The 11,116-nt window shown below is 37.6% G+C and overlaps 2 protein-coding genes across 5 annotated transcripts in view; one reads left to right on the top strand and one right to left on the bottom strand.

Moving 5' to 3' along the window:
• Positions 1 to 11,116, top strand: part of Trpc5 (transient receptor potential cation channel subfamily C member 5) — a 294,853-nt gene that overhangs the window by 116,148 nt on the left and 167,589 nt on the right. The window lies entirely within an intron of this gene.
• The window catches only part of Trpc5os (TRPC5 opposite strand), a 97,815-nt gene continuing 92,549 nt past the window's right edge, over positions 5,851 to 11,116 (bottom strand). Inside the window, exon 5 of the transcript XR_002024691.1 lies at positions 5,851 to 5,942. The gene's annotated coding sequence lies outside the window, so the exon portion shown is untranslated. The remainder of the gene's footprint in view (positions 5,943 to 11,116) is intronic.

Below are 11,116 nucleotides of genomic sequence, written 5' to 3'. Positions count from 1 at the left end.
TTTTTTTTTTTTTTTTTTTTTTTTTTTTTGGTATCAGGGATCAAACTTGGGCCCTTCACTTGCGAGGCTGGCAGTGGAACCATTGAGCCAAATTCCAGGCCCCAAATGAGCTTCTTTGTCTCTGATTATGTTCTATTCCCTGAAATCTCTCTTTCGATTGATGTTAGTATGGCATATCTTTGCCTTCCTTTTATTTTCAGCCAATTTTATCTTTATATTTTAAGTATCTATTGTAAGCAACATATACTTGGGTCTTCCTTTTATATCACATGTGGCAATGTCCTTGAGTGAAATATTGAACAGATACTTTTAATATGATTGCTAATATTACTAGGTTTAAATCTATCATTTTTGTGACTGTGTGGTACCAGGGATGGAACCCAGAAAATTTGCATTGAGCTATATCCCCAGGTTATTTTTTAATTTTAAATTTTAAGACAGGATCTCACTAAGCTGTTAATTGTTAAGTTGCCCTGGCTGGGCTGGAACTTGCCATCCTCCTGCCTCAGCCACACAGAGTACTGGGATTACTGGTATACCACATGGCTTAAATCTATCCTCTAGATACTTTCTGTCTTAGTTACTTTTCTCATTACTGAGACAAATGCCCAACACCTAAAGTAAAAAGAGGAAAGGATTATGTAGATCACACAGTTTGTAGAGGATTCAGTCCATTGGCTGGCTCCAAGGCAGGATGGCTTGGCAGAAAGGCATTGCAGAAGACAAATAGTTAAAGGTGGGCAAAAGTAAAGGTGGGTAGCACTCACACCCTCAACCCTGGTGCCTGTGACCCAGCATTGCACCATGAATCAATTCCAGCATCACACACTCCAGATCTAGCCACCTCTGAAAAAGTCCCACTAGGACCACGTGAGGCTTTGGGCAAACATCTAAACACAAGTCACACACTTTCTATTTGTTCTTTTATTTTCCTCTTGTTGTCCTTTTGTTGCCAATCAACCCGAGATTTTTTTGCATAATTCAGAAGAAAATTAGGAGTTGGCAACATGCAGATCTGCTAGGACTTCTGATGTCACCAGGTAATGTTGGATGCCAAAATGCAACATAGCCAGCTGCTGGTCACTGCTGCTGCCAACTGTCACCATCTGACCTTCACTTGTGACTGACACTTTAAGTCAGCTCTGCAGGGTACAGGTCTCTGTCACTGTTTCCTATCGCTTTTGGTGCCAGCTTGTACTGGGCACCATAAGAAGACTCTATATTTATCTTTATTTTGAGACAGTGTCTCACTAAATTGCCCAGGTGGAAATCAAATTTGTGATTCTCCTGCTTCAGCCTTCCTAAGTACTGGAATTATAGGTGTACACAACTATGCCTAACTAGTTTTCAATTTTAATCTTCATTATTTCTTTGCATAAATTCATATTTAAATCTTATATAATTTTCTTTGCATAAAATACTTTATTTAATATTTCTCATGCTTTTAGTCAGCTGTTCATGAAATCATTCAGATTTTTCAGTCCAAAATATGCCATATTTCAACTTTAATACTGAAAGAATTTTTTCTAAGTACAGAAGTATTAGTCCTTTATTTTTTCTTTAAGTGTAAAGATGTTACTTTATATTCTTGTTTCATTATTTCCTAGGAGAAATCTGTCAACCTTTTCGTGTTCCTCTGATTTAATGTTTCTTTCCTCTGACTGCTTTTAAATTTTTCTCATAATTAATAATTTTGGGCTATTTGATTCAGATGTATCTTGACATGCTTCCCATCATGTTTATTTTAAGGTTCATGCATTTGTAGGTGTATATTTATCATCCAATTTGAAAACTATTTCAACTATTATTTTCAAATAATTTTGCCACCTCCTTTTCCTCTTCTGCTATGGGGATTTCAGTAACATATACCTTGGTACCTTGGTTCATGAACTTACTACAGTTATGGAGAAGATGGCCATATTTGTGTTCCTCCAGGGAAATGGTAATGATCATGTTTATCACCTGATAAGGAGTTCGCAAATGGAAGCAAAATTTTGCTGAACACTTGTGTCTGCAAACAAAACTGTACCCAAACAGAAGAGTTCGTGAACTGAGATATTACTATATAATGTCTCTCATGATGTGGCTCCTTAGATTATGAATGTATAGTTTTCTTTTGCTTTTCTGGGCTTCGTTTTGGATAGTTTTATTGCTATGTGTTCATGTTTCCTTCTTCATTATCTAATTGCCCACATTGATCTTGTATAAATCAACCTTTGCACTCTTTGACTACTATCTGCCTATCCCCCCCTCACAGTCCTAGTAACCACCTCATTATTCTCTATTTCAATGAATTTCACTATTATAGATTCTTTCTGTCATATAACATTTGTCCTCTTTGTATTGCTAATTTAGCCTAAGATCTTCTGTGTTCATCCAGTTTGCAAATGGCAGGATTTCCTTCATTTTTAAGGCTAATATTCCATAGTATGGGTTATTATATTTTCTTTATTCATTTCACAATAGGCCTTTAAGTTATGTTGTAGTTAGGGTTGCAAGAGAATAGATTTAATACAGGGCATGCAATTTATTGGATTATTTTATAATATTCACCCAAAAAGGCAAAGGCAGAAGAGTGCAAGAGATCTGTCCGAGCACTAGAGACCCAAAGAATCTAGAAAAAGCCGTGGCTCCCACTGCAAAGTCCCACATAAATCCAGCCAAAAGGCCTAGAACCTCTAACAATGTCTCATACAAGTTCATATCAAGAATCTGCACCAGGAAGGCCCAATAGCCAGTAGCGGATGATACACTACTGCTACAGGGGTGAAGGATCTGTACCACATGGCTTAGACATCTGCACTGGAGCCAGGAAGTGATGCTCAAGGCAAAGAACAGAAGTTCCTGGAACAGCCAAGTTCTTAGTGATCGGAACTGGATCCAGGAAGCAATGCCCAAGGAGAACACCAGAGCTCCCTGGAAGAGAACAGCAGTCATCCCCAGTGACAGTAAGGACTTGAGTTCCTCTGACAAGAACAGCTGAGTGCATATTAGAAAAACCAGCTGTGGCAGGCTTCAGCAGCATGCAATCTCCTCCTGTTCTCCTTTTATGTCATTTTGGCAAAAATCCTCAGGTGGATCTTCCACTCCCAGAACCACACTAAGTTCCACTGAACATTCCAAATTGACCTTTAGTTAATTCACTACAAGTTATTTTCATGTGTTGAATGGGCCATATGGTAGTGTTAAGGAGTTTTTTTCCTGTTTTTAGAGTGGTTTTAACAACTTACTTCCCCATCAATAGTGTGTAAGGGTTTACTTCTCTCTACCTCCTTACCAATACTTATTTATTTGGTTGTTATTCTTACGATAGCCATCCTAACTGGTATGAAATAGTACCTCACTGTGGTTTTGATTTACATTTGCCTGACAATTAATGATGTTGGTCACCTTTCTATGCACTGGTTGGCTGTTTGTGTATCTTCTTTGAAGAAATGTTTAGCCAATTCCTTTGCCTATTTTTATTTATTTATTTAAACCACTATAAGCCTTTATTATAGAAACAATCTCCAGGCTGTCTGAGAACAAAGGAGAGAGAGCAATATGGCTGAGACAGCGAGAGTTTCTTGTAGGACTGGGGTGGGGCCTATAGGTGCTGGGGTGGGATTGAGTGATGTAGTGGCTAGGGATTGAGGAATCTTATGACATCACTAGGAGGGGCTGGTGACATCACTAGTTGCTAGGAGATAGCAAGTATCAGGTTACTCTTGGCTGAAAGAGGGGCATATTGGGAAGAAGACTGCCCTTTCGTAGGAGAAGCCATATTTTGGGTGAAAAGCAAGGCATTACGGGAAGGAGAAGGTTAGTAGCAGCCATGTTAAGGTGAGGGAAATATAACATTCCAGGCTTTCGTTTTATGGTTGTTGGGCAAAGGTCTCTTCTTCTGGAGCTGCTTCAAGCTGAGAAACAAGCAAAGATTGGGGCTAAACCTGGATCTGATGAGGACCACGATAGATGGTGTCTTCCTCCTTCTGTCGCAGTGGCCAGTACCCCACCATGACAAGTTCTGTGACTGTCTGGTGGGTAAATTCCCTCATATGTTCCTGCTAAAAAAATTTGAAAACAGCAGAATAGATACAGGCCTGCCATGGCAAGAAGACACACGCTGCTCAGTGGGCCCCATGAGGGAAATAGCCATGGCATAATCTGTCGAAGCCAGAAGTATTGGGTCATTCCCCACGTTTTTGATGCATTGTTGTAATTCTTTAACCTTTGCCTTGACTATGCCTGATTGGTTAACAAAAAAACAACACTCTTCACCTAGAGCCTGGCATGCTCCCCCTTGGGCTGCTGTTAGCATGTTGAGGGCATGTCTATTTTGGAGCACGGCAGCTGCTAGGGAATTAAACTGGTCCTGGACTGTGTTTAGGGATTGGCTTATTTTGTCCATGTGTTCTGAGATCTCAATTGACAATTCCTGATAGAAATGTATAGAGGTAGAGATACCTGCTATACATATCACAATGCCAGTGAGGACCCCTTCTCCCATCAAGAAGGGGATCAGGAGGGAGGGTCACCCTCTTGTTAACCTTTGGCCATGGGAGGATCCTTTCAAGTATCTGGGATTCCATACAGATGGTCAAGGGAGGGCTGAGAAATGCTGCATACAAACAATTTCAGATGGGTTGAGGCACTGGAATACCTCCTGTCTGCATATGAAGTATAAGCCATTGGAGAGGCAGACGGTGCTCTTCTGAGATAAAGAGGGTGCAAGCAAGGCAAGTGATATTGTCATTTTGCCCTGTGCATGTCAGGTTAGCAGTTTGTGAAAGGAATGGGAGACTGTAATTAATGGTCCCAGAACTGCGGATAAATTGCCAGTATTTGAGACAGACAGGTTAAAATGTAAAAGGACAGGAATTAGAGTGAACAAGCAGGGGTAAACGGACATACACAATATCCAAAACGGACAATATCCGAAAGCCTGAGATATTGATAGGGAGATAGTGGAAGGTGGGTGGTATTAAATAAGTGTTGGGAGACTGTAATTAATGGTCCCAGAACTGCGGATAAATTGCCAGTATTTGAGACAGACAGGTTAAAATGTAAAAGGACAGGAATTAGAGTGAACAAGCAGGGGTAAACGGACATACACAATATCCAAAACGGACAATATCCGAAAGCCTGAGATATTGATAGGGAGATAGTGGAAGGTGGGTGGTATTAAATAAGTGTTGGGAGACTGTAATTAATGGTCCCAGAACTGCGGATAAATTGCCAGTATTTGAGACAGACAGGTTAAAATGTAAAAGGACAGGAATTAGAGTGAACAAGCAGGGGTAAACGGACATACACAATATCCAAAACGGACAATATCCGAAAGCCTGAGATATTGATAGGGAGATAGTGGAAGGTGGGTGGTATTAAATAAGTGTTGTAGCCTTTTCTGAGACTGGGTTATCTGGTTTACCACTTTGAGATCTATCCCTTTATAGGCAGGTGGACTGGTGGGCATCAAAAGTCTCTTATCACTAGTGCCTGTTCATTGACGGTCTCTTTTGGTTATTCTTTCCTACTGAGTGTTTAAGACCAAGTTAAAGACAAGTTAAGACCTGTGTTAATAAATATGAATATCTTGCTATCTGTCAAGGTCAGTTAAGTCTCTTCAGGCATTATTTTGGAACCATGCATAGAGTCTCTCAGCTCCTCTTTCAGTGTCAGCTGTTAGGATGGGTCATGGGACTTGACCAAGTTTCTTTCAGTGAAAGTGTTGGAGATTTTTTTCTCTTTGTGACTCTCCTTTAGCACATGCTACATTTGTCCTCTGGTGTCCAGCAATCTCCCTGCTCAGGTGTTTGGGTGACTTACCAAAGATGTGTTGTAGAAAAGGTTCCTTCATACCTTGGATCTTTGATGACCTTGGAGGGCCAGGGCCAAAATATTGGTGGTCTTCTTAGCCCAGTTGCCTTTTAGTGTTGGTATCTGCATTTTTATGGTTGAACCTGCAAAAGAGAAGATCAGTGACATCAGTAGTACAGTAGGAGGTTAACTATCATAACTTTATCTGGATAACAAGCACCCTGGAATCTAAAATACAGTTAGAGGACTGTTATTTTTGTCAATCATGGTTGTTCTAGTAGTTGATTTCCTGTAGAATATTAACAGAAAAAACTTGGAATCAGGAGCCACACATAATAATAATAATAATATTTCAGAATGACAATCATGATGACATTATCTTTAGGACCAAATTAGACAAGTTTCTTAGTATAAAATAACCATTGTTAAATGTATTTATTCCCCTCTAAAAACACATAAAAACAGAAAACAGGAAACTCTTACTTAAGTTATTACCTTTAAAGGGTGCCATTTAAGGAAAGTGTATGGGCCTACAAATGTACCTGTAATCATGACTAGGTGGAGCAGAAGAGAAGGGCAAATATTGAATCAAAAGGTTATTGCCATAAACAATATGCTGTATAGTGAGAAAACATGAATACATTTTGTGCACGAGAAAAGTAGTAATAATAATTATTAAAAGTTTATTAAACCTTATGTCCTGTAATGTAACTCGGTACCAAAATGATCTTTTTTAATAACACCTTATTTTTCCACAGAAAATATATTTTGAAGATGACCAATATAAACATATCACAATAAAATATTTAGAACTCAACCCTTTGATGTTAACCTATAAAACCAGGTTGTAGCAATTAACAATTTATTTGTAACCAATAAAATATATACATGTACACACACACACGCACACACTTTCAGGGTTACTCAATGTAGATCACAATATGCATTATAATCAAAATTAATCTTTGACATCATTTTGATCAGCTAGTGACCTGGGAGAAAAGGAAGGCACACCTTTAATAAAATTTATCCAAAGTACAATTGGACAAATACAAACAATTGGATACAGACAAATATATAAGTCAATTTGTGAAACTAGAGTGCACTCAAATATATTAGATCAATTAAATTATAACATCTCTTTTAATGAAGACTAGTAAAAACTTTTGCAGGTCAATTAACAGATCTCTTGTGATTAGAATCAGAAGGAATAAAAGGAATAAAAGCACTTTATAACAGGAAAGGTTACACAAGCTGCTAGACATCCCACCTTGCCCATCTCCTTAACAATATTGTAGTATTAGGTAAAATAACAAGGCCATCTATCAATCTTACAAATTTAAAATATGCTCATAACAGTGAACCATGCCAAAATATAAAAAAGTTAGGAATGTGCAGCAGTTCATGTAAGACGAGGAAGACTAGAATGATAAAAAAGCAAAATGAAGAATTTTCTAAGAAAGACAGATTTTTGTTGAAATTGCCATTTTTTACTTGAGTTCAAAATAACATTTTAAATTAAAGAATGAAGTCATAAATAGGTGATGAATCATAGTCTCTTCATAAATATGGCATATGTATCATCTTTTCAATACCTTTGAGGAAAGAAATTCTAAGAACAAAACCAAGCCCCTCTAATTATGATTAACAAATTCTGTGAAAAGCTGTTAGATGCATCTGCTAAGGAGGCAGTGCCAGATCTCTGAAAACTGCACTAGTTTCCAGAGACAGAGCATTGCTGACCCCTAACTCCCATATAAAATGTATCTGGGAGAGCAACGTCTTATTACCTACCATGGGCGGAGGCTAGTAATTTAGTTTATAAAACTTCAGAAAGAGAAATGTGGAGTGGTGGATTTGACATGTCCCAATATACACAGCTATTGGAATGTGAATGATAGATTTTTCAGATTTCTAGATTTTTATTTTTTATTTATTTATTTATTTTGAATCAGGGATCAAACTCAAGACCTTGTGCTTGCAAGGCAGGCGAGGTGCCACTGAGCTAAATCCCTGGCCCTGGACTTTTTGTCAAGATAAGAAAGCTAAAGAAGGGAATGTCCCTGTAAGCATGGGTCAACCTGGTAAAACACTCCGAGGGCAGAATGCTGTCTGGAGCTTAGAGAGAGGATGGTATCTCTGTCTTCAAATAAAATATGAAGTGGTGTCCTAGAATGTCAGAAGAGGTAACATACACAAAGGTTTGTGCTTCAACCACTGCATTTTATAGTGTATGCCTTTACTTCTCCATTTTACACTGAATAGTCCAACAAATGAGAAAAGTACATAGTGTGATATTCTAAAACTTGGCTTATAATTCTTCCACTTATTAGTACTTCAATCTTAAAGGGAATCAATTTCTGTGATACTAAAAATACTCATCTTTTTTAAAAAGGTAAATGATAATTCTGTGATGTAGGAAAGGATTGGTGAAAGAATTAAATTATACTATATATATATATGACATATATACATATATATGACATATATATATGACACATATATATTATATATATATATGAGAAATTTGTAATCATAAATCTCTAAGAAAATATCAGGGACTTTTGCACTAAAAAGACAGTTTAAAACCTCTTGACTCTGAAGACATTTCATCTGGGAGGGACAATGGCCGAGAGAAATCTTTCTAATAAGAGTCACAAAAATACCAATATACTAGTATTCACAGAATTATGAGAATAAGTAAAAATATTACACTGCACAAAAAATTAGAAAATTTTCCAAATTCATCTTGAACAACACTTATAGAACTGCTAACTATAAGAAGTAGTGCAGGATGACTGACTATAAATAACACATTTTTAAAAGTTCTGCTTAGCGAATATTTGTCAAATTGTGATTCCACAAATCACTGCTGTTCTTTACATTGCACCAAAGTGTTCTGCCAGAAAAATACATCTGTGGAGTTATTTTTTCTTTTAATTTACACAAATAAATTTTTTTCATGGGTAGAATTCTGTGTTTCAGGTTTTTTAGTCACAAATTACTCTCATTCCTTTAGAGTAACTGCTGGTAGATGTTAATGGTGTCTGGATAGCTTGCTTTGGTTCAGAGCCACATACATGTAATTGTACTTTAAAGTGCTGGATAAAATTTACTGTAGTCCTAGCACGGTATAAAGCATTCCATAGTCTCACCTGGAAAAGCCACTTCCACACAAGGGAAAAGATCAAGAGATGCAAGACAAAATCCCTATCACCTGATGCTATCTGAGATGAAGAAAACTCTCAGGAGCCAAAGTTGTAGCCAAGAACACAGTTTACATCAATATTTAATCCAGAGAACAAGGTGTAGATGGAATGGGTAGTTGAGAAAATAGCACTAGATGATGAAGCTGAGTTGGGAGACAAAAGATCTGAGCCAGCTTTTGTATGTGCTAGCGTGTCCCTCTATTTACATGGGACTGAGTGAATGTTGAGGAGCTCAAGTAAATACTTTAAAAAGCTGGAGTTATATATTTTGCAGGGTCCCCCAGCATCTTATCTTCTAGGTGACCTTTCCATCCAGATTGAGAAGTATTAAGGTGTGTTATACAACCACAGATCATTACTAGGTATTAGAGGTATACAAGGCATAGTCTTCTAAGAAGGCACACCACTGAGGAAACTGTCTCTTCTAACAGCATACTCCTCAGAGACTGTGTAAGAGGGAAGATCTTGGGCTGGTCTCTCATCAAAGATTACAGTGATTCCTTAAGATGTCTCTGAGCAGAATTACTGTGATTTCTGGAAATCAGTACTCAAAAAAATTATGGTAATAGACCTCAGAAAATCAGTGCTCCTATCTTCAGACCTCCTAGTCCATCTTTGGAGTAGAGATTTATGATGTCACACTGGCCCAGTGCTGGAGAGAATGGAAATTTTATCTGAATTATCTAGGTTACTTTATCTATAAAAACAGCACAGAGTGGTAACTGAGTCTCAAGTTTCATTTCTGTTTTTGTTTTTATTTTAGTGACAGGGTTTCACTATATAGTTCTGGCTCAACTTGCGCTCACTATATAGTCCAGGCTGCACTCAAACTCTTCCTGATCCTCAGGCTTCAGACTCCCGAGTGTTAGGATTAGAGGCATACACCACTATGCCCAGCTCAAATTTCATTTCTTTTAGTCTAAATCATCCTGTTTGCTTGTATTAATAAAGTAGACAAATGGCTGATAAATGTGCTCTTCTCTTGATGCTGTACCTAACCCAGTGGACTCTAAGCACTGTGAATGTTGCTTATATTTTGAAAACATTTATTATTTTAAAACATTTGACGTTAGGGCTGGCATTGATCTTGGCCTTGCTTATCCCCCTCACTTGCAGAAAAGAAAACAGAGGCATAAAAAGGAAGTGCTCTCTTACCTGAGTTTGTGCTTCTTCTTAGTAGCAAAGCTGGGACCAGAATCTAAGTGTCTTAATTCCCAGGAATACTATTTTTTCAATAACATCATTTACACACATGCAATTGTATACCATTATTTCTGTTTAAATTCCCTAACATTTTTTTTTGAAGCTGTACTATTGTAACATTCCAAGTTCAAATGTTATGTAGGAGCAGGAAAGGATGTAGAAAATTAACCAACTTTGTAGGGAACATGACCTTGTATGAAAGTAAAACTCTTTGGGTAATAACAAGGGTGACCTGATTTTGCAGAACCCAATATGCAAAATAAGAAAGTTACAAAACAGTCACATTGAAGGTGATTGCATTATAAGGAAACACTCAGCAGAACTTTGAGTGCATTTAAGATCATTACTTGGCAGAACCCCCTGGGACAGTGAAACAAAGTTAAAATGTTAACAGCCATTGCCAAATAAAAACCAAAAAGGCAAAATAAGCATCTTTTAAGTAATAATGGAAGTCATGAAGAAGCAGAATATCTGACAGTATCAGTCTACCCTGACAATATCAGATCCCTTGTAATCAGCCTAGTGAATGGCCTTTATCAATTACACAGAAAGCAGCAATATGGCTCCACTAGTCAGAGGCTTAAACTTGATATTATCTTGAAGTTCTCCTTATGTCTAATGCCCTTTAGTTTATCCATTATCAAGTCCTGGTTTTCTCTACTTTGAAATAATTTAAAAATTCTCCACTTCTCCTTTCTCACTGCCAACATTCTAGATGGAATTCAACTCACGTATGAGAAAAGTACCATTCATTCCTGTTCTAGTTCACCATTGACACAATAGGTGTAAACTTAAAATAGAGAGCTTTCTTGATCTCTTCCTTAACTATTTAAATGGTTCTCTAATGCTCTCTAAGACCAAGTCCAACTAGAAGACTGACTTTTAGAGATGGAGAAGAGGGTCAG

The sequence above is a fragment of the Fukomys damarensis genome, unplaced genomic scaffold, assembly GCF_012274545.1.
Source record: "Fukomys damarensis isolate Sample0158 unplaced genomic scaffold, DMR_v1.0_HiC HiC_scaffold_39, whole genome shotgun sequence".
In the NCBI taxonomy this organism is placed as follows: Eukaryota; Metazoa; Chordata; class Mammalia; order Rodentia; family Bathyergidae; genus Fukomys; species Fukomys damarensis.
Note: the sequence above shows the minus strand (reverse complement) of the source record. Positions and strands in the feature narration are given on the sequence as shown.